This window comes from Jaculus jaculus, chromosome 8, assembly GCF_020740685.1.
Source record: "Jaculus jaculus isolate mJacJac1 chromosome 8, mJacJac1.mat.Y.cur, whole genome shotgun sequence".
Lineage (NCBI taxonomy): Eukaryota > Metazoa > Chordata > Mammalia > Rodentia > Dipodidae > Jaculus > Jaculus jaculus.
In genome coordinates, this window is record NC_059109.1 from 18,951,026 (window position 1) to 18,975,081 (window position 24,056).

At 42.2% G+C, this 24,056-nt stretch overlaps 1 non-coding gene across 1 annotated transcript; it reads right to left on the reverse strand.

Annotated features, from left to right (window-relative positions):
* Positions 1-3,342: 3,342 nt before the first annotated feature.
* On the reverse strand, positions 3,343-3,449 carry LOC123463144. Its single transcript, XR_006638752.1, has one exon. It is a non-coding gene; the product is annotated as a U6 spliceosomal RNA (small nuclear RNA).
* Between the last annotated feature and the right edge of the window lie 20,607 nt (positions 3,450-24,056).

The following is a 24,056-nucleotide window of genomic DNA, read 5'->3' on the forward strand; positions in this document are numbered from 1 at the left end:
CCATGTGGGTCAGATGAAGTAAATTATTTTGGGGCGAAAAAGCCACATTACCTGGTGGTTCTTTCTAAATGTGGTCTTACTGGTGAACAGCTAAAAAGACATGTTCAGGTGGAAAGCCCCTGGGTTTTATAATGCTCTGCAAGCCAAACCTCAAACCATCCATGTTTTTTTCTTTTTTAAACTAATGAAACAATAAAGGGAGATAGGGCTGGAGAGGTGGCTTAACAGTTAAGACACATGCCTGCAAAGCCTAAGGACCCAGGTTTGATTATCCAGGTCCCATATAAGCCAGATGCACATGGTATCACATGCATCTAGAGTTATTTTGCAATGGCTAGAGTCCCTGGCCCACCCATTTTCTCTCTCTCTCTCTCTCTCATAAATAAATACAAATAAATATCTTTTTAAAGGAGGTATACTATTTCAGGGATGGGGCTACTGGCTGTATTTGTATGATATAAGTCCAGACTTCTATCTCTTAACAGAAGCTTTGGAAGTTTTCAGCCAGTTTAGTCAGTCATACAGATGCAAATAAATAATACATCCTGAAGACAAGAAAGATGCCCTCTTTCCCCAGATCAATGGGTGAAGGAAAGACATGACTACCCATGAATCAGAAAGCTGGATTTTTCATTTCATTTTTGGATACATGGTCTTGCTTTGTGGCCCAGCCTGTACCTGAATTTGAGGGTTCAAGTGAACTTTCCACATCAAAATGCCTCCCATCCTCCCCACCCCCACACACACTGATACGGTAGCTGAGCCTACAAGCACATACTTAGCTTCAGCAATTTGGAATGACAGAAAGCCAGCCACAGAGGGGTAGAGACTGAAGATTCACCTCTGTTAAGAGTGGACAGCATCTTGGATCCAAGAGCTGGAATACAGAATGCTGTGCCTGAGTATTGCCATGGAAGCTCACCTCACCTCCACAGGGAGATGCCCCTTGCTTGTGTACTTACTCAGGAAGCCAAGCCATGGAGAGGTGAGTCCTCATCCCTTGGCAATGTCTCTATCTGCTTTGCTATAGAACATGGGATCTACTGACTTGTGTGGTAAGAAAGAGAGCCTAGCCCTTGCATACTGGAGAAATTGTGTACTTGAGGAAGTGAATTCTTCAGGTAGCAAGGCCTTGACCGTGGCATTTTACCAGTGCAAAGTGCTTTAGATCCATCATTTCCCCCTTCCCTACCATGACAGAACCTGGTAGATGCTTTGTTTAATGCTACTTATTGCTGTGCATTTTTAGCTCTGCTATAGGGTTTTAAATAGGCTAAAATTGATGATATTTATATGCTAGGCATTCTTGAGATAGAACATAGTTAATGGGACCTCAGGAGAAGCTCTAGTAGGTCTTCTAGGGAAAGCCTCTCTTAAAAGGAAACAGATATGTGGGCTGGAGAGATATAAGCTTGCAAAGTGAAAGGACCAGGGTTCAATTCCCCAGGACCCACATAAAGCCAGATGCATAAGGTGGTGCATGCATCTGGAATACCTGGAGTTCATTTGCAGTGGCTAGAGGCCCTGGTGTGCCCATTGTCTCTATTTCCTTCTCAATAAAATGACTGTGGGGGTTTCTCAGTGGGTAAAGTGCTGACCATGCAAACATGAGTTCATAATCCCCAGCATCTATGTAATGTTGGGCTAGGCTCATTGGTGAGTTCCAGGCCTGTCTAATAAAGAAAAACTAGGGCTGGAGAGATGGCTTAGCGGTTAAGCGCTTGCCTGTGAAGCCTAAGACCCCGGTTCGAGGCTTGGTTCCCCAGGTCCCACGTTAGCCAGATGCACAAGGGGGCGCACGCGTCTGGAGTTCGTTTGCAGAGGCTGGAAGCCCTGGCGCGCCCATTCTCTCTCTCTCCCTCTATCTGTCTTTCTCTCTGTGTCTGTCGCTCTCAAATAAATAAATAAATAAATAAATAATTAAAAAAAAAAAAAGAAAAACTAGACACTGCTCCTGAGAGGTAACACCTGAGGTTAACCTCTGACCTTCACATGCACATGTATATGTGCATACATGCATTCATAAACACACACATGAATTAAAGAATAAGGGAGCATGAGAGGAAAGGTCCCTTCTAGTCCCTGTATTAATTACCCATGGCTTTTATAACAGAAGATCATAAACTGTGGCTTAGAACAACAGAAAATTATTCTCTCCACAGGTCTAGAGCACAACTCCAAAGTCATCACCATTGGGCCGAAAGCCCAGGAGGGTCTGCTCCATTTGGGAAGCTAGGGGGAGATTCCTTCCTTGTCATTCCCTCACTTCCGGTGGCCATAAGTACTGCTTTGTTGGTATCTATGTCACTTCTGGATTCTGTCCCTGTGGCTAGCCTGTGGCTAGACTGGCTTCTTGCCTGGAATCAAGCCTTATAAGGACACTTATGATTACATGTGAATGCACCTGCATAATTCAGGGTAATCTCTGGATCTCAAAGTCTTCTTATAAAGTAGCACATGTAGTAACAGTCACAGGATCCTGGGATTAGGACGTGGAACCTTTTGGGAGGTCATTACTCTCCCTACAGGGGCAGAAGACAGGCTAACTGGAGCTGTAGTGGACAAGGGACAGCCTTAGGAGCAGAAGTCACCATGCCTGAATAGGAAGAAGGAACACAGCTGTTTCTGGGTGACATGTGATGCTTTGACATAAATCAATTCGCTACCATCTACCCTTGACTGATGTTTAAATAAGACTTGAAAAAAAATCCCACTGTCTAAATGATTTTGAATATAGCATTAGTTACATCTTAATGGAAACAATACACTTTTTAACCTGATAAGATGATACAGAGGGTAGCAGATAGTGAAAGGCAAATGACTCAATGCTTGCTATTAAATTTTTATGGGTGTGTATGGTATGTGCATGGGCACATGTGTGCACACATGTGTGGACGCCAGAGAACAGCTTCAGATATTGTTCCTCCAGAATACCATATATTTTTATTTAAAATAAAAAAAAAAACATGGATGGGCTGGAGAGATGTCTTAGCAGTTAAGGCACGTGCCTGCAAAACCAAAGGACCCAGGCTAGATTCTGCAGTACCCAGGTAAGCCAGGCGCACAAGGGGGTGCATGCATCTGGAGCTCATTTGCAGCAGCTGGAGTCCCTGGAATGCCTATTTTCTCTCTTCCAAATAAATAAATGAAAATAAAATATTTTTTTAAAAAATATGGCATACAGTCAGGCATGGTGGCTCATGACTTTAATCACAGCACTTGGGAGGCAGAGGTAGGAGGATCACCATGAGTTTGAGGCCACCCTGAGACTACATAGTGAATTCCAGGACAGCCTGAAATAGAGTGAGACCCTACTCAAAACACCAAAAAAAAAAAAAAAAAAAGTAAATGAAACCCTTCATGAATTTGTGTGTCATCCTTTTGAGGGTGTCATGCTAATTTTCTTTGTATTATTCCAATTTTAGTATATGGGTTGACAAAGGGAACAATATATGTGTTGGTTTTTTGAGGTAAGGTCTCACTATAGCCCAGCTGACCAGGAATTTACTATATAGTCTCAGGCTGGCCTTGAACTCACAGCAATACTCCTACCTCAGCCTCCCACATGCTCGGATTAAAGGTATGCATCACCATGCCAGCCAGAATACCATGTTTTAAGATAGGATTTCTCATTGACTTGGTTCTTACCAGCTAGACTAGGTGGCTGGCCAACAACCCCATCTCCATCTACCCAGCACTGGCATATTACAGGCGCATACCACCTTTACATCTTTACATAGATACTGAGGCTTGAACTAGGTTTGCATAGTTTTAAGGCAAACACTTTACCAACTGAGCTATCTTCACAGCCCTTGCTATTATTAGTATAAAAGAATTTCCAGTTCACAAATTTACATTTTCATCATATCTCCCTTGCAAGACTATAGAATTGTTTTCTGCAGATCTCGTTATCCTAGCAAAATAGGCATTCTCTGAGAACACGAATGCTAAATCATTTGACTTCTTTCTTCTTCCTAGGATAAAGGAAGCACTTGTCAAATTACCAGCTACTTGTTCAATTTTAATATTAACATCCTTAATTAAAATGGATTCTTTTTGGTCTTTGCCATAGATTACAAGTGCAAGTGATAATGCAGTTTCCTACATGAACAATTACAATGTGTTTACATTTGTCTCACAGAAAATAATTATCACAATTGTCTGGAGTGCTTATACTGCTCCAAGTACTATGTTTCTTTCTTATTTAACCTCATGGCCTCACTGTGACAAGAGCAAGAGAAAGCCAATGAAATCTTTCCCAGCTCACATAGCAAGAAATGCACTTTTTTTTTTTTTTTTTTTTTTGCCTAATGGACTCCCCTGGAGCCAACGGAATCCCAGAAAAGTGTTCCTTCTCACATGCCAGACAAAGAGGAAGGAGGCAGGCTCCTAGGACAGGAGCTACAGGGATGTGGACACCTGGAAACCCTTCCTGCAGCCCTTTCCATCCTCAGGTAACATTGTACTTCCAAACGAAACAACTGGAGATTAGATTACCTCCCTGTGGCAGTCCATGAAGCAATATTTACTTCTTGTGAGACCTCATTTGGGAAGAAGTAATATTTAAAAAATAACTTGGGGCATCACATAACTTAATTCTAAAGGCATGTGTGCTTCTCATGTTAAGAAAGAATGTGCAGGGCTGGAGACATGGCTTAGCAGTTCAAGCACTTGGCTGCAAAGCCAAAGGACCCAGATTCAATTCCCCAGAACACACATAAGCCAGACACACAATCTCACTCATGAGCACAAGGTGGCACATGCATCTAGAGTTCGATTGCAGTGGCTAGAAGCCCTGGTGTGCCAATTCTCTTCCTCCCTCTCTTCCACTCTTTATCTCATAAAATAAATAAATTTTAAAAATTTAAAAAAGAATGTGCAGTGTGTTTGATGATAACCTTTCTCTTGGGACATATGAACTCCTTCTAAAGAGACTTTTTTTTGGTTTATTTATTTATTTGAGAGCAACAGACAGAGAGAGAAAGAGACAGACAGAGAGAGAGAGAGAGAGAGAGAGAATGGGCGTGCCAGGGCCTCCAGCCACCGCAAACGAACTCCAGACGCGTGCGCCCCCTTGTGCATCTGGCTAATGTGGGTCCTGGGGAATCAAGCCTCAAACCAGGGTCCTTAGGCTTCACAGGCAAGTGCTTAACTGCTAAGCCATTTCTCCAGCCCTAAAGAGACTCTTTAACAAAGAGAAACATGTGAATGCACATGAACAAACACATACACAAACAAGAGACAAAGAGAGAGCTTCAAAGATGCAGACACACATTCCATACTATTTGAATATTTTCCTAATGCCATTTTCATAGTTTCCAAATGCAGAACATTCTGACACTGGTGTCCAGGGAGGTCCAGACCACTCTGTTTCCTGCAGGTGGAGCAGTAGTCCTCCCTGACTTTGGGAAATTATATGTAGTGTTTATGACCTTCCCCCGTGGGAGCTACTAAGTTTAAATCCATTTACTTGCTAATATATATATATATATCATTGAGCTGAGTGAATGCTGTGCTACAGGTTCTGTGCAGTGGGTGTTCAGGACACACTGGTCTCTGCTCTCAAGGAATGCGCAGACAAATGGAGGAGGCAAGACATAGCCAGAGACTGACACCATTAGACAGCAGATGGCTCAAAGCAGGCACCCTGCAAAGCCACAGGCCCCACGTGTGAATCCTGGCTTCAGGTCCCCTGGTTCTGTAGCTGGCTCTTTATTTTATTTTATTTTTTTTAAATTTTTATTAACATCTTCCATGATTATAAAATATATCCCATGGTAATTCCCTCCCTCCCCACCCCCACACTTTCCCGTTTGAAATTCCATTCTCCATCATATTACCTCCCCATTACAATCATTGTGATTACATATATACAATATCAACCTATTAAGTAGCCTCCTCCCTTCCTTTCTCCACCCTTTATGTCTCCTTTTCAACTTACTGGCCTCTGCTACTAAGTATTTTCATTCTCACGCAGAAGCCCAGTCATCTGTAGCTAGGATCCACATATGAGAGAGAACATGTGGCACTTGGCTTTCTGGGCCTGGGTTACCTGACTTAGTATAATACTTTCCAGGTCCATCCATTTTTCTGCAAATTTCATAACTTCATTTTTCTTTACCGCTGAGTAGAACTCCATTGTATAAATGTACCACATCTTCATTATCCACTCATCTGTTGAGGGACATCTAGGCTGATTCCATTTCCCAGCTATTATAAATTGAGCTGTAGCTGGCTCTTTAGAATCAGGAACTAGTAGCATCTACCACGTGGGTTTCTTGTGAGAATGAAACTAGCCAGTACGTTGTAGCAACTTGTTTTCTGCTACTGTATTGAAATATTTAAGACTCGGTATTACGTAGGTTTATACAGCTCACAATTTTACACAATTTTACAGGCTAAGATCCAAGAAGCATGAGCCCAGCTCTGGTGAGGGACTTGGTGCAGATTGCCTCATGGTGTGGCATGTATATCACAAGGTAGGACAGGATGCTAGAGCATGGGTCTATCACTCCCTTTTATAAATATTTTATTTTTATTTACTTGAAAGAAGAGAGATTGAATGAATGAATGAATGAATGAATACACCAAGGCCTCTAGCCACTGGAAATGAACTCCAGACGCATTCACCACTTTGTGCATTTGGCTTTATGTAGGTACTGGGGAATTGAACCCAGGTTGTTAGCGTTGAAAACATGCGCCTTAACTGCTGAACCATCTCTCCAGCCACTCTACTTCTTAATGCTGCTACAAGGGGGACCAACTTTCCAACCCATGAACTTTTAGGGGACACACTCAAGCCCAACTCAAACCATACTACATATGTAAAAGTTAGCTATTGCCTAGAATCCACTAATAACTCAGGGTCTGTCATTATCAGTGTTTAATGAGATGGAAACATGCAAAACAGTGACAAAGAGTGTGGCAAGGACAAGGGGAGTGTCAAAGTCTACTAGAAAATGGGACACCAAAGTGAGGAGAGGCAGCTAAATGAATTCTGGGGCTCAACCAGGGTTTTGTCCCCAGAGGACATTGAACAATGTCAACAGACACTTTTGATTGTTACGGCTGGAGGATGGATGCTGCTGCCGCTCAGTGCATAGAGGCCAGGGATACTGACCACAGCCCACAATGCCCAAGACAGTTCCACCACAACGAACGGACCAGGTGGGCTGGAGAGGTGGCTTAGCAGTTAACGTGCTTGTCTGCAAAGCCAAAGGACCCAGGTTCAATTCCCCAGGACCCACGTAAGCCAGATGCACAAAGTGGTGCATGCATTTGGAGTTCGTTTGCAGTGGTTGGAGGCCTTGGCATGCCCATTCTCTTTCTCTGTCTCTTTCTGTCTCCCTACAAATAAAGGGAACGAAAAAGAACTGGCCAAGTCAAAACAGGAGTGGTACCAAAAATTGAGAACTTGGCATAAAGCCTGGATTCTATCATCAGAATGCCTGCATTTTAATGCATACAATGTCATTCACTAGCTGCCTGACTTTGGGCATGTTTCTGAACTTTTTTATACCTTGCTTGGTTCATTTCTAAATGAGGTAATCAAAACAAGGTATTGAATATATTAATACTGACAAATACCTGGACCACAACATGCATTGCAGTACTATACTTAAACAAATTCCATTGTCTAACTCCTTAAGGGTAGTTCCCACATTACTAGAAGTAGCAGGCCTACTTAAACCCTTATGTCCCACATAAAAATTATCCCAGATGTCACTCGTGGTTTCATGCAGTTCTAAGTCTAAGTTCCAAGTTCTTAATTCCAAGACAGAGCTTGATTGATTTTGGCACGGTTAGTCCAGTGTGATTTAAAGTTCGTAGATAAGAGTGTTTAAGTCACTTGCCTGAAAAGCCTGATGACCCAGGTTCAGTTCCCCAGTACCCATGTAAAGCCAGATGCATAAAGTGGAGTATGTATCTGGAGTTCATTGGCAGGAGCTAGAAGTCCTAGCACACCCATTCTCCCTCCCTTTGGTAATTAATTAAAAATAACTCGCAGACAAGACACCTACAACTGAAGTATGTTCTGCCCTGGGGCTGCTGGTGATAGGGAAGATGGATGGGAAGGGGAAGAGCGAGACAACATCAGATGCAAGCATTCCCTTCTGGAACTTCTGCTCTCATTGCTTCATGTTATTTTTTTTTCTATTTCTCATTCACATTCGAGACTATTATCTCCAGCACACTCAAGACATCCCTCTTATTTTTTCGAGAATGATTATGATAAAGCTTTATGGCTTCTTTCTGCTTAAGGACACTTCAGAGTAAGAGCCTGCACTTGAATAGTCTCAGATAGATGGCAGAGGTGGAGGCTCAGACGTTTCCCACAAACCTTTGCCTGTTCTTTAATACTAATAAAAGGACATCCCAAACTGCTAACTCATCCTATTGCCTTCTTACAGTTTATAGTGCAGAACTAGGGTTTGACTCTTAGCTGGGCCCATCGGTATATTTACACTAAGCAGAGAGGCCTTATCTAAAAGTAAAAACTGAAAACACCAATGACTCCTGTTCACAGGTGAGTGTAGGGCTGAAAAGAGAGCTTAGAGGTTTAGGTGTTTGCCAGTAAAGCCTGCTGGCCCTGGTTCAATCCCCCAATATCTATTTACAGCCAGATGTGCAAAGTGGCACCTGTGTCTGGAGTTCATTTACAGTGGCGTAGGCCCATGCACTTTTGCTATCTCACAAGTGAGTATAGAGAATCTTTATCTTTCCCCCCAACATTTTATAAGATAATATCAAAGCTTGTTTGTTTAGCTGCTTTCCACTCAGAAATTTCATCTATACTCCTTCTAAGACATGCTTGAAGCTGGACAAGAATCCAGTGAGGGACTGGAGGCTTGTACTCATCTATGGTCACTATTGCCTCTCCCCTTGAAGATGGATAGGTTATAGAGTTTTAACTCATCCCTTGGAATTGGTCTTCATTTTTTTGGTGGGGGGGTCTTCCTTTTCTTAGACCAAAGAAACTATTAAGAATTTATGCCATCCCTTAAGGGAAGCAAATCTAGGAACAATAAGGAGGAGGTGAAGGACCCAGTTCTATCATTCATTTGAGATACAACATTTAGTTGTCCATTATTTATTTTATTTACTTGCAAGCATGCATTAGGGGTGAGGAGAATGGGAATGCCATGGCCTCTTGCCTCTGCAAATGAACTCCAAACACACGCATTACTTTGTACACCTGGTTTGCATGGGTACTGGGAATCAAACCCAGGTCATCAGGCTTTGCAAGCAAGCACCTTTAACCACTGAGATGCCTCTCCAGTCCTACTGTTTATTTTATTTTTAAAAGTTATTTATTTTCAAGCAGAGAGAGAGAGAGAAAAAGAGACAGACAGATAGACAGAGGGAATAGGCACAGCACTCCCTCCATCTGCTACAAATGAACTCCAGATGCATGCACCGCTTTGTGCAACTGGTTTTACATGGGTACTAGGGAATTGAACCCTGGTCACTAGACTTTGCAGGCAAGTGCCTTAACCTTGAGCCATCTCTCCTGCCCCTACTTTCTTAAAATAGTTCAAGCACAGACAATAAACAGAAAAATCATCTCTTCACTTATCCACACTTCTAGATAGTAAAGTATAAAACAAACTGAGGTCAATGAACTCACTATTTCTAAAAACAAGAGATAATAAGTAACAATCTCCTCCCCTCCCACCATCAGGTATTCTTATGAAATGAACTGCGGTACTAGAAGTGATGCCTAGAGATGGTAGAACCTTTATTAATATGCTTTCAAAGACTGATTTTTAAGAGCTTCCTGTGCAAAGAACTTCCAGGATACTATGAAATGGACCTGTTTGGGCAGTACAAGAGACATCTATTGCTAGGTCAAAATTTAACCCATGAGGGTTGGAGAGATGGCTTAGTGGTTAAGTGCTTGCCTGTGAAGCCTAAGGACCCCAGTTCGAGGTTCGATTCCCCAGGACCCACGTTAGCCAGATGCACAAGGGGGCGCACGTGTCTGGAGTTCGTTTGCAGTGGCTGGAGGTCCTGGCGCGCCCATTCTCTCTTTCTCTCTCTCTCCTTCTTTCTCTCTCTGTCTGTCACTCTCAAATAAATAAATAAAACAAAAAAATATTTTAAAAAATTTAACCCAAGATAATAATTCCCTATTTTCTTTAAACATTTAGAAGCTCATAGCCCAGACTGACTTAGAACTCACTCTGTAGTCCCAAGCTGGTCTAAAACTTATAGCAATGATTCAAACTCTTCTGTTTTGGGACAAAAATGAAAAACAAACAAACAAAAGAAAGAGAGAAATGCTGATCTTTTTCAGGACTTTGTATAGGAAGAAAAGACACAGAAGACTAGGGAAAAGATGAAAACAATAGTAAGAAGAAAAACCAGTTAGAAAAAAAAAAATAAAACTGGAGAGATGGTTAAGGCACTTGCCTATGAATCCTAAGGGCCCATGTTTGACTCTCCAGATCCTATGTAAGCCAGATGCACAAAGGTGAGGCAAGCACAAGGTTGCACATTGGCACAATGTGGCGCATTTGTCTGGAGTTTTGTTGCGGTGGCTGGAGGCCCCGGCACACCAATTTTCTCTCTCTCAAGCATACACTCGTGCACTCTCTCTCAAAAAGACGAGTCTGTTGGGCTTGCTTCAAAAGAAAATTTTTTTCAGGCCTGGGAGGGGGTTGATACGGCTCAGTAGTTTAATAAAGGCACTTGCTTGCAAAGCCTCAGGTCCAATTCCCCAGTCCCCATATAAAGCTTGATGCATGAAGTAATGCATGGACCTAAAGTTTACAGGGGCAAGAGGCCCTGGCATGCCCATACTTTAGTTCTCATTCCATCTTAAATGAATAAACAAATAAAAGCAAATAAGTATTGTTCGTAGTAACTGGACATATTTGTGATTTTATAACTCAAAGGTTTGCTATGCCGGGCATGGGAGTGCACACTTTTAATCCCAGCACTCAGGACCACAAGTGGGAGGATCACTGTGAGTTCAAAGGCAGCCTGGGACTAGGTAGTTAATTCTAGGTCAGCCTGGACTAAAATGAGACCCTCCCTCATAAAACAAGTTAGCTATGATTCCCTTCTGCCAACAGGGCAAACTACGAATCAGTCTAACAGCTGTTAGAGCTTCCTAGGACTGGTTTCTTTTATTTTTTTTTTCCCAATACTTCTTCACAAGACTCAGTCAAGATCAACTTTGTGCACTCACCATCCAGATACAAGGTGCTCTTTCCTAAGGTTCCTCTGTTAGCCAGGCCAAACTCATATCCTGGAGACTCTCCAAATAGTTCCACTGCAAATAAAATGAGTTAGTAGAAAGCTGTTGTCACTATGTGCTGCCAGATGTGGCAAACCTTTTACACACACACACACACACACACACACACACAATTTAACTTGCTGACAGTTTCATCTCAAATACTAAGGAGCAGAAAGAGCTAAGAACATAGAAGAAGTCTTCATGTGGCAGCATTGGTACTATGATGTCAGCTTAGTCCTTGTCCTCAAAAGACACCAAAGTTTAAGATTCAGCAAGGTAACTCGAGCTCTTTTAGCACTCCTTAACTTCACATTCTCTTACATGTCCAATCAGTAAGTCTTTTTTTTTTTTTTTTTTTTTTTTCTTTTTAGGTAGCATCTCACTCTGGTCCAGGTTTACCTGGAATTAACTATGTAGTTTCAGGGTGGCCTCGAACTCTTGGTGATCCTCCTACCTCTGCCTCCCAAGTGCTGGGATTAAAGGCGTGCACCACCATGCCCGGCTTCCATTCAGTAAGTCTTAATGGGCATGAAAGACTCATTAAACCCAGGTGTTGCCACCTGATACATTGACCAAAATAATCATACTATAAAAGCAATGAGCAGCTACCAGCGAGCAAGCAGGGTAAAGGGAAGTGGGAACATCCTGCAGGAAGTTACTCCTAACTTTGCTACTTAAAAATAGCAAAGACAGGGCTGGAGGGATGGCTCAGCAGCTAAGGTGCTTGCCTGCAAAGCCTAGTGACCTGGGGTTCAATTCCCCAGCACTCACATAAAGCCAGATGCACAAAGTGGCACATGTGTCTGAAACAGCTGAAGGACCTGGAATACCCATTTTCTCTCTTTCTTGTTTTCTCTGTTTCTTGTCTCTCAATATCAGGGCTGGAGAGATGTGGGTCAGTAACTATGGCTCATTCCTGCAATGCCTAAAACCTTGGGTCTGATTATCCAGTACCCGTGAAAGCTAGATGCATAAAGTGGCACATGCATCTGGAGCTCATTCGCAGTGGCTAGAGGTCCTGGCATGCCCATACACATTCCCCACCCTCCCCCTCTCTCTGCTTGCAGTTAAATAAATTATATATGTATATTATATATGCATATCAAAGACAAAGCAAGCAGAGTCAAGAGGAACATGTCTAGAATAGATTTGTCCTTGGGATGGTTTATATTGTCATCTGTGAAAGATTGCCTACTTTAGGTCAGCCTTTGGGAACGCATTTAAGGGTTTATCTTGATTACATTAATTAAGGTGGGAAGACCCAACTTAACTTTAGTCAGCACTACTCCAGGGCCTGGGGTCCTGGACTATATAAGGAGAGAACTGGTTGAGCAACAGCATTTGGTGCTCTCTGCTTCCTCACTGTGGACTGAATGTGAACAGCTACCTCAGCTCCTGCTGCCGTGCCTCCCTGTTATTATCGGCTGTTCCCTAGACCTGTAAGCAGAAATAAATCACTTTTCCCTTAAACTGTTGGGCATTTTGTCATGGCAACAGGAAAGTAAACAATTCATCCATGTAGGTTACTGGAGCTATGACTAGTAATGTTTCATGTCAACAATGAAAAGTTAGCAGCAGCAGAGGGAAAGGAGAATAAAGGAGAAGTCTTTCTGCGACTTCCCTTCTCAGTATGAAACCCCAGTCCATGAGATGGGGCCACTCACATTCATAGCAGGTCTCCTCAGTTAATCCTTTCAGAAAACAGCCTTATAAATATACCAACAGGTGTAATGCCCTAGGCATTTGTGATGGTTTGAATAAATACTCCCCCCCCCACTACCCAGTAGATTCAGGAGTTTATTAAACTTCTTGGATTTCCAGCCACTTGGCTGGAGGAGGTGTCACTGGGTGGATCTTAGGTTCCATCCCTAAGGTATGGTGGTGGATTTGAAATTCCAATCTAAAGATATGCAAAGTGCCTCATTCCACCTGGAGTTCCTGAAGTGTGCTGTGTGGGTTTTGGCTTTTGGGCTTGTGGCCTCTCTCTACCTCTCTCCCTCTCTCTCTCTCTATCTATCTGCTTGCTATGAAGGCAGGCCAGTTTCTTCTGCCCTTATGGAACTTCCCTTGGACCTGTAAGGTTCAATAAATATCTCTTCCTCCATAAGTGTTCCTGGTCTGGAAGTTCTTCTCAACCAACCTGAAGCTATCTAGTACAGAAATTGGTACCTGAGGTGGGGTGAGATGAATTTGACCATGTGGATTTTGGTCATTTGGAACCTTTGTTCTGGAGGAATGGGCATGGACTTGGTACTTGCAACTGAAGATGCCTTCTGGAGTGGTAAGCCAAGTTTAATGGACTATTCTGGTGAGAGTTTGAGAATGTCAAGTGCATCAAAATTGTATTTGGAGGCTCAGCTTAAGAGCTTGGAGGTTTCACTTGTGAGCTTTCTAAGGAGAAGGAAAGACTGCACAGGACTTTGTTGGAACTGGGATATTGTCATAAAGGCTGGCTGTGTTCTGCTGCCCAGGCACAGAGAATTTGATCAAGGTTAAATTTGTAATGGACTGATGTGCTTGGCTAAAGATAATGGACTGAGAGATTTAAGATTTTAAGTTGGAAAACCTCAAGCTAGTTAAAATCACAGGCACTGAGACTGGTTTTAGGTTACTGAAGCTGCTACTATCAACACGCTAACAATCTTAAGGAAGATCACCCAGTCGCTTTGCATTAAAACAATGGAGATGATGCCCTAGGAAAGTCTATGATAGATGCAAACGCTTTCTGAAAGAATTGACTAGAGAAAAAACCTGCTTTTCAAGGTCATGATTTACTTTTCCCCTGAATTAAGAATATAGCTGTGCGCTCCACACTTGGAATTGGTTTCAGAAGCATGAAAAATGTATGGAGTGGTCATTAAATGCACATGGTTTCAGGAGCCACTGATGAGATGCAGCATATAGGCGGGGCATGATTACCCTCATGAATAGGCTGGAAGAGCCTTTGGAAAATGGACCATGGTTTGCATGGAGACCTGAAGATGTTTTGGATATACCTGGACTCTGCAAGGGCTAGCACGGGCACTGTTGGCTAGTGGTGTTAGTTTTCCATGGCTACTTAACCCAGCTGGAGGGTGGAATTGGAAAATCTGGAGAATGGTTATAGTATCAGACTTGAACTGCAGAATTTTGATGTTTGTTGAGTTTTCATTTTTCTACTATCTCCTTGCTATGCCTTATAGCAGTTGAAAACATTTACTCTGTGCCAGTACATGTTAAAAGTATGTAAATGTTTGATTTTTACAGGATTCATAGCTAAGAGATAATCTTAAATCTCAGATGAGATTTTGGAGTTTGGAACTATCTCAAGTTGGTAAAGACTGTGGGGGCTTTTGAAATTGGACTGAATACAATTTACAATGTGAGGTGGTTTTGAATATATTGGGGGCCAGGGTCAGAATGTGATACTTTGAAGAAATGCCCCACAATAGATTCAGGAGTTTATTAAACTTCTTGGATTCCCAGCCACTTGGCTGGAGATGTCACTGGGCTGATCTTAGGGTCCATTTCTAAGGTGTGGTGGTGGATTTGAAATTCCAATCTAAAGATAGGAAACGTGCCTTTTTCCACCTGGAGTTCCTGAAATGTGCTGTGTGGCTTCTGGCTTTTGGACTTGTGGCTTCTCTCTTTCTGTTTGGACCTGTGAAAGCAGAGCCAGCTCCTTCTGCCATTATAGAACTTCCCCTGGATCTGTAAACTTCAATAAATATCCCTTCCTCCATAACTATGCAGAGTCTAGAAGTTGATTTCAGTGAACCTGAAGCTGTCTGCTACAGCATTTTTCAGTCCAATCATGTTGACAACCAAAATTGGCCATCACACTTGACAACAGAATTGATCTTATGAATTTTGCTTTCTTGTATTTTAGTCTTTTACTATGAGTGAAATACATGTACCAATGGGATTTGTTATAGCTATTTTCTCATTTCTGGATTAAAACACCTGTCCAAAATCAACTAAGTAGAGGAAAGTTCTTTAATTTGGCTTACATTCTCAACGGGAATCGTCATGATGGCAAGGAAGAGATAATAGAGTAGAGGCTGCACATCACCTCTTGACCAACATCAGATGGACAACAACACCAGGAAAGGGAGCCAAGAAATCTGGCACAGGGAAGCTGGTTATGTAAGACCCCCAAAACGAGGACCCCACGCTCTGCCCGGATATGGCGACACCCCAAATCACTCACAAGAAGCGGTCTTGATGCAAACTGCAAGAGGATTTTATTCCAAGCTCACTGGGGCCCACAGTCGTACACCGCACAGGGGTAGAGGACTGCAGAGCCCCGAATGCAGGAACGGGACAGTTTTTATAGGGTTTCTAACAAAGCCTGTGCATTAGACCAGTCATTTTTTTAACATCAGGAGCCCGTGGGGTGCGAGCCAGTCAGTTTGTGCCACTCCATAGTTTCTAAGCCAATTAGTTTAATTTGTCCAAGCCCCTCGTGGACCAATCAGTCTCTTATGACCTTGGTGGTCAGCATTTGCGCAGGTCCTTAGGTGGGAGTAGCAGAGTGTGGTATCAGTCTCCTATGACCTTGGAGGTTAGCACTTGTGCAATTCCTTGGGTGGGAGTAGCAGAGTGTGGTATCAGTCTCCTATGACCTTGGTGGTCTGAGGCAGGCTGCTACGGCTTATGGTGCGGGCTACTAAGGCTTACAGTGTGGGTTATTAAGGCTTATGGTGCAGGCTATTTACAGAAACCAAAAAAGTGGTTCACTTCATTACTCATTTCCCATCCTTGAGGGCTATCTCATGCCCTTTTTACCTAGTTTTATATTAGGAGCGGGCTCTGATATAATGAGAAGAGGGATTCTTTACTTGCTTCCAACAGAGAGTAAAGCCTGAAGTTTGAAGTATGCAGGGGCCCGCTTAAGCGCCCTTTGGAGTGTGATAGTATTTCTGGGCTTCTGAATTCTTGGGCCTTTCAGTTATAACACCCCTAAGCCTGCCACCAACAACACATCTCCTCCAGCAAGGCTCCACCTCCAAAACTGCCACCAGCTAGGAACAAAGTATTTACAACACATGAATTTATGGAGAACATTTGATTCAAAAACACCACAGAACCCCATGGGTGATTTCAGCTGAATTAAATTAATTTCATTTAATAAATTAAGTTAAAATAGAATTAAAGGAAGTGCCATTATGGCAACTAAAAAATGACTGTGTTGGTTTATGATGTTTCTTCTTTCTACTAGCACCATAGGATGCATTAGATACAAGCAAGAGATCACAAGTTCATAGTTCAGAGTCAAGCTTTCCTGGTGCAAGTCTCAGCTCTGGCATCTCCTAGCTATATGAAATAAGCAAGCTGTCCCTGGGACAGTTGCTTGCATGTGTAAAGTGAGAACTAATACTAATACCCCTTCACTGGGCTGTCATGAGAAATAAATGAGAATGGCTTAAGTGTTTGTTTCAGCTTCCTATCAACCTGAAGTCAACAAACAGCTTCAGCCAGTGAGATTTTGACAAGTTTCCATAGAAAAAAGTGACATCTTCCAGGTCCTGGGGTTGTATCACTGAGGGGAAATAGGAATGGAGTGCCATTAATGGGTCACATCCAGGTCATTTGAGGTATGTTCACATGGTCCTTTAGTGGGTCTGTAATGCGGTGGTGCTAGTTTTTTTGTTTGTTTGTTTTTTAAGAACAGATACTATTATAATATAGATGTGGTCATTTTTTAAAGCTCTTATTTTTATTTATTTATTTACTAGAGACAGAGAGAGGGACAGGGAGGGAGAGAGAGACAGTGAGAGTGAGAATGGGCATGCCAGGGCCTCTAGCCACTGCAAACAAACTCCAGATGCATGTGCCACCATGTGCATCTGGCTTACGTGGGACCTGGAGAATCAAACCTGTGTCCTTAGGCTTTGCAGGCAAATGCCTTAACTGCTAAGCCATCTCTCCAGCCCTAGATGTGGTATTTTAAGAGGCCCCACTGTCCAAGCCAAGGAAACCTTGAATTTTAACTTTACTTCTCATCTATGCACCTTTCTGCCTCCCCTCCAGTACCCACCCTTGTAACAAGCGGGAGTAGAACATGTCCTCCCTCTTAAAACCCCTGAAAACCCAGAGGTCATCTTTATCTCCCACTCTCTCCTCCAGTGCCTCTGTGACCTCTCTTTCATGGCCCAGGTTCAGCACACCCCATTTCCCCAGAAACACATAGAAAGGACCACTTTGTTTTCTTCTTCAGATTTTTCCAGGGTCACTCTCTCTCTCTCTCCTCTACCATTCCACCTTAGCAGAGTGATATAACTCTCATCATAATTTTTTTTCCTCATGAAGTTTAAATCCTAAGAAGATATTTCATCTCAGCTGCCTCGTGATCAAACCAACCTCCTGTCTCTCCTGCCCTTTTTGCCCCTCCAAGCTCATCCAAGAGCTAACCTAGTAGGGAAGGAACCAAAGCAATCCACATTCACCATATTGGATTCAGTCCAAAGACCCACATTTCCTTCATATATGCCTTGTCAGTTGATATCCATGGGGTATTCTCTATTTTCTACGAACCAGTGACTACCGTGACGATGTAAAGACCTCATTTCTGCTTTGCTCTTGGCTTGCCTTGCCTCCCTGTGCCACTCTGCTGTGATGGGCATCAGAAAGAGAACAAACAGCACTTCAAAATTGCTTGGGAAAATTATAAACAAATGGATAAAAGAGATAATTCTGAGATAAGGCTAGTCCTGCTTATTTTGTGAGTTTTCCCCACCTCTGGCTGTTTTTATATCAAGGAAGAGAATTCATCATTTCGGTGTAAACCATTCTCCAGCAGGGTCACCTACCCATTATCTGGAATGTCAGAGGATTTATCTCACATCATTTATAAAAATAAAAATCTCTATGGCCAGCTCTAGGCTACAAAACACATCACTAGATGTAGCACCCAATAATGGGTAAGATCCTGTAGAGGAAATTAAATGTCATAAAACATCCTTTATCATAGGAGCTGCAAAAGATTGTCCTTCAGCAAAGCACACAGCAGCATGAGGAAGATACACACAGAGACAGACAGAGAGACAGGTGACACAGAGAGATGTAAATGTCGAAGTACAAGGTCAGAGTTCTGGGAAGACTTCATGTGTGTTAATTTTAATGTGGCAATGGGCTAGGCTTACCAATCTGTTGTCAACCTGAATAGAATAAAATAGGAGAAAGGCAACTTTCCTCCCCTGTATTCTTTTATAAATTTTTTAAAAAAATTATTTTTATTTATTTGAAAGCAGAGATAGCCTCCAACCACTGCAAATGAACTCCAGATGCATGTACCACCATGAACATCTTTATCCCTCCCCCATCTTCTTGAGCTCTGGTATCCATCTTGCCCTGCATGTGGATAATGAATCTGTGGGTCCCTAAGCCTTTGAACTCTTAAAACATACGAGAGCACCCTACCCCACCTATTCCAACACCCACACTGGTTATTGGGTCTTTGCCTTACACAAGGAATTATACCCTTGGCTCTGCTGGCCCGGCGGTTTTTGCACTTGGGGTCAGTATAGTGTGGGACTTACAGGCTCTATAACCCACAATCATATGAGCCATTCCCCATAATAACTGTCCTATACATCTACATATCCTGCTGGTAGTTCCTCTGGAGAGCCCTGGCTAATAGGTAATCCAAGGCTTCAGTAGCAAACTGTTCTGAAGGGCCTGAGACGAGAGAATTAGCTTGAATTAACTTTATTTGGGCTGTTTTTCCGGTAGAGAAGATGTGCATGAAGTAATGCACCTCTCAAGAGGATATTTTACTTCAGTTCTGCACATGTTGTCCTGTTTTCTTTCCCCTCACTTCCCATCCACTCATATCAGTGGTGAACACCATCCTGGGTGGGACAGGGCCCAGAGAGATACAGCCACCAGACGCTGGTGTAGAGGAGAGCCTCCCACCAGAATTGCCAGCAGATAAAACCACTGGCGGGGGAGGGGGCAGGAATTCATAGTGTTTGTACGCTTTTCATTTCATATGGGGCTAACAAAAAAACTGACATAGGATAGTGATCTAGGAACAACAAGAAATTCACAGAAAACTGTCAATGAAGGGTTGGAAAGATGGCTCAGCAGTTAAGGCACTTGCCTGCAAAGGCAAAGGACCCACCATCAACACCCCAGTATCCACATAAGCCAGATGCACAAGGTGACACATGTGTCTGGAGTTCTGTTGCAGTGGCTAGAGAACCTGGCAGGCCCATCCTTTCTCTATCTACCTCTTTCCTTCTCACTCCTTGAAATAAATAAATCAAATTAAACAAAAGAAAATTGTCAGTACAAAAACACAGCTCTCAGCTCACAGAGAATAAAAAAATAATTTATTCCGGAACTAACAATGCCTGGCAATAGTCAAATTGTTCCAAATACCATGCTCCAACATGATGACAGTTTGTTTTGTTTTTTAAAGCTTTTGTCACACAAACAGAACAAGAAAATCATACATTAAGGCACTTTTTTTGTTATTTGTGTTTTTGAGGTAGGATCTCCCTTTAGCTCAGGCTAACCTGGAATTCACTATGTAGTCTCAGGCTGGCCTTGAACTCATGGCGATCCTCCTACCTCTGCCCCCGCGAGTGCTGGGATGAAAGGCATGCACCACTGTGTCTGGCTAAGGCACTTTTTTAAAAAAATTATTCATTTCTTTGGGAGGGAGAAGAAAGTATGGGTCCATCAGGGCCCCTTGCTACGATTATAAGTGCACACACCACTTTTGGTGTCTGGCTTCATATGGGTACTGGGGAATCAAACCTGGACCCACAAGGCTTTACAATCAGGCACCTTTAATCGCAGAACATTCTCTTCAGACCTCAGAGCACTTTCAAAGGACATGGTTGGAGGAAACCTGGACAGCAGAGTATATGCCCGGGTTTTGAGTAGCTGGGTCACTGCGCTGGCTGCTCTCAGGACTGAGGTATCCCCACACCTCTCCCCGAATGCAACTGCTGACGCCTGTGTTTGGATACCCTCAGAAAGTATCTGATTGCTGAGGATTTGTGAGTCTTTTTGCTAGTGGAAATGCCTAGTGTTTGGGAGTTTTTTGTTATTGTTACATGTTTTCATGTTTGAAATTTAATTTTTACTACTGTTAATTTAAGTAAAATTTTATTCTGTGGGTAAAATGGCATCACCAATGAAAGCTTAAAACAGCCTCATTCATTTAATTGCTTACCTAAAAGTCCATTTTTGTTAAGTGTTCATGAACTTTTAATGAAACTATATTTCTGTTAAATATGAGTGAAGTTGCGGTTTTATTTCTATTTAATAATTTTTTTACCATTGATTAAATGAAAGAATGTAAAAAAAAAAAAACAATTAAAAAATACCTGGCTGGAAACATCCGGTAGACAGTTAACAGGACAGTCGGGGAGCCTCTGCTGTGGGCTCTGGGTGTCACATGATGACAGTTTTAGCCTGGGGGTTGCAGAGACCTAAGGATCTGTTTGTACATTCCAAAAACAATTTTCAAGCACAGATATAGACAATGAATGGCTATTAAGATGGCTAAAAGATAGCACAAGATAATTTATTTCAGACCTGCAACCTTCCAGCACTTCATAATCCAAGCTATTCTAATCAACCAACCAGCCTCAGAATCTGGAACAGAATCTTTTAATTTTTTTGTCTAAGAACTTCCATTCAAAACCCCTCCCATTGACCAGGCATCACATTTTGTGTAGCAGAGGCCACGTGGTATTTTGTGTTTTGATTAGAAGTCTCCATGGTAGCGTCTGGTATGGATGAAACTAAGCAGGCATGAAAGTATACTGCAAATCCCTGTCTGAAAATCAAATCAAAACAAAGGCATGCATCTCTGTGCTAATTCATCTCAATTGTCATCTTGATTGGATCTAGAATCACCTAGGAGAAAAAAAAAAAATCTCTGGCTATGTCTGTTAAGGAGTTGATGGATTAGGTTGATTGAGGTGAAAAGACCCAACCTAAATGTCCTTAGCAACCATCCTATGGGCTGGAGTTCTATACTGAATAGAAAGGAGAAAGTGGGGTTGAGAGATGGCTTAGCAGGTAAGGTGTTTTCCTGTGAAGCCTAGGACCCTGGTTCAATTCCCCAGGACCCACATAAACCAGATGCACAAGGGGGCACATGTATCTGGAGTTCATTTGCTGTGGCTGGGGGCCCTTGCATGCCCATTCTCTCTTTCTCTTTGCCTCTTCCTTTATCTCTCTCTCTCTCTCTAGCTAAATAAACAAAATATATATATTTTTTTAAAAGGAGAAAGCTACCTGAGCACCTGCATTCATCTCTCTCTCTCTACTTCCTGACTGTGGATGCAATGTGACCAGCTACCATATGCTCTTGCTACATGCTTCCTTCAATTCAGTACTATCCAATTCAGTAAAATTGAGGTGCTTTTGTTAAGTACTTTGCTGCAGTATGAAAAGTAGCTAATTACAACCCCTTTTGCCTATGTTAGTATAGTCTAGATCTTTTAATTTTTAAAAATATTATTGCTGTTATAGAACACCTCATGTTGCTGTGATGAACATCCAAACCAGACACAGTTTATGGGAAGAATTGGGATTAATTTGAAGCTTAGATATCCAGGGGAAGTACCACGATGGCAGAACAGGCTGTCCTTCTTTCACAATTCCAAGCAGAGACACAATCAAACAGCCAGAACAAGGATCTAGGCAGAACTCCCTGCATATCTTTGGTTGGAATTCAGATCAGCCCCCAGTGACATGGCCCCACTGAGTCTGCCTTCTAGGGACAGAAGCTTCAAATTCAACTTTAGTAACACCTGAATCTATTGGGGGACATGGATTCAAGCAACCACATTCTTCCCCTGGCTCCCAATAGACAAATAATCATCTCACAATATAAATTGTATTTAGTACAACTTTAAAGGTTCCATAGTATTTACCAACTTAAGACTGTTACAAAGTGCCAAGTCAAAACTGCCTCTTAATTGTAAGCTTAGTAAAACCAAAACAAGTTACATAATTCCAACATATAAAGGCACAGAGTAAAATTTTCCATTGCTACAAGGCATAACAAGGAGAGAATGGACCAATGCAAAATCAATAGCCATTAGGCAAGCATCAAATATCTATAGTTCAAGTCCAATATCCATAACGAATGACAAGTCTCTGGAGTTTACAGGTCCCCCCTCTAGTTGGGCTGAGTATCCAGAGAAACTTCCATCCCAAGCCATCAACACTCTATGGTAGCCCTTACAAAATATCTTTGGGTCCCCACCAAAACTACAGTCCCTCTTCCAGTGGCTTCATTGTTCTATCAGGGTCATCATGCCTGCCTTACATGTCATGTCTCAGCAGAGGCAGCTGGATCCTTGTGCACTTCATGACCCACTCTGTGCATTTTTCACACTTCCAATGTCAACACCAGGTGTGCAGAACATGACCACATTGTCAATCCATGGATGAAATGAATCATGACCTTGAAGAACATGTTCCCTCCTTTCAGTCATCTCCTTTCAAAAGAGTTTGCCTTTCTACTATTCAGTCTGTCTACCTCAGACACCCTTTCCATTGTTTCAATGTAAAGTAGTTGAGGCATTCTGAATGCTGGAAATAACCTTAACAATAGCAGCTTTAGTGACAAGCCAGTCTCTGTACCATTAACTTATACTTGTATGCATTTCTCCAATTTTATATCTCTAAGTTCTATATCTTCCACTAAGTACATCATATTACTTTTAAATTCAACCTTGATTCAACTCTTAGGGCTTGGGCTGAAGAATACAGCCAGCCGTTTTCCAGTATCCCAGTTCCAACAAAGTTCTCTGTTGTCTGTTCTTTTTCCCCTTTCAAAGTTCACAAGCAATCCCCAACCCTATACAATTCTTTCTTTCTTTAGCATTTTCAAACTCTCACAAGGATAGTCCATAAAACTTGGCTTACTGCTGTGGAAAAAACTTGGTTTGCCACTCTGAAAGCCATCTTCAATAGCAAGTAGCAAGTTTTGTGCCATTCCTCCAGCACAAAAGTTCCAAAAGACCAAAATCCACATGATCAGATTCATCACACAGCAACACCCCACTCTTGGTACCAATTTCTGTTGTAGACCCCAAATGATGCATACATTCATGACTTCAGAGGAGCGGTTACCTTTGCAACAACTGCATAATACTGGGGCCATCAACATGTCATGGATGATGGAAGAGAGAAAAACAAAAACATGAAAATAGCAGAGAGGATAGTTAGAAAAAAGAGGTTATTCAGGGAAGGGGGTTAAGACAGGGGAACCAAAGACAGTAGTGGTGGCAATTACATAATTAAATATAACAGAACAGATCTTCCTTAGTTTTAGCACAAGGCTCTTCTAGTCTCTAAGGACAGAGATGATCCAGCACTCAACCCACTCTTAAAAACTTTTGGGGACATCAAAAGGCAAATGGCCCACCCCATTCCAACCTCCAAACCCAGGAAACAAAGGAAGCTGATTCCTCTTACTCCATTTTTTAAGAACAACATTGCTAACTAAATTATGGTTCTTCTAATTTGATGTGAAATAAAAGAATACTTATAGACAGTTCTGGGTTGCAGCTTAAACTGCTGTCACTTGCTGATTTGTGATTGCATTTGGTCAGGAATTGAGACAATAGGCAAAGTACAGACACATAAGCAAGAATTCCATCAGTGAAAATTTACCATCATTCCTCAGGACTTATTTAAGGAAGATTTTTCTCCCATCAGTGACACAAGTTACATTTCCAGTCTACCAGTTAATTCCCTAGATGCTATTCTTTGGGGATCTAAGAGGAGTGTCTAACATTTTATGAGACCCTTATGAGTCATTTTTTGTGTTTTGAATTGTGGTTAACAACTACAC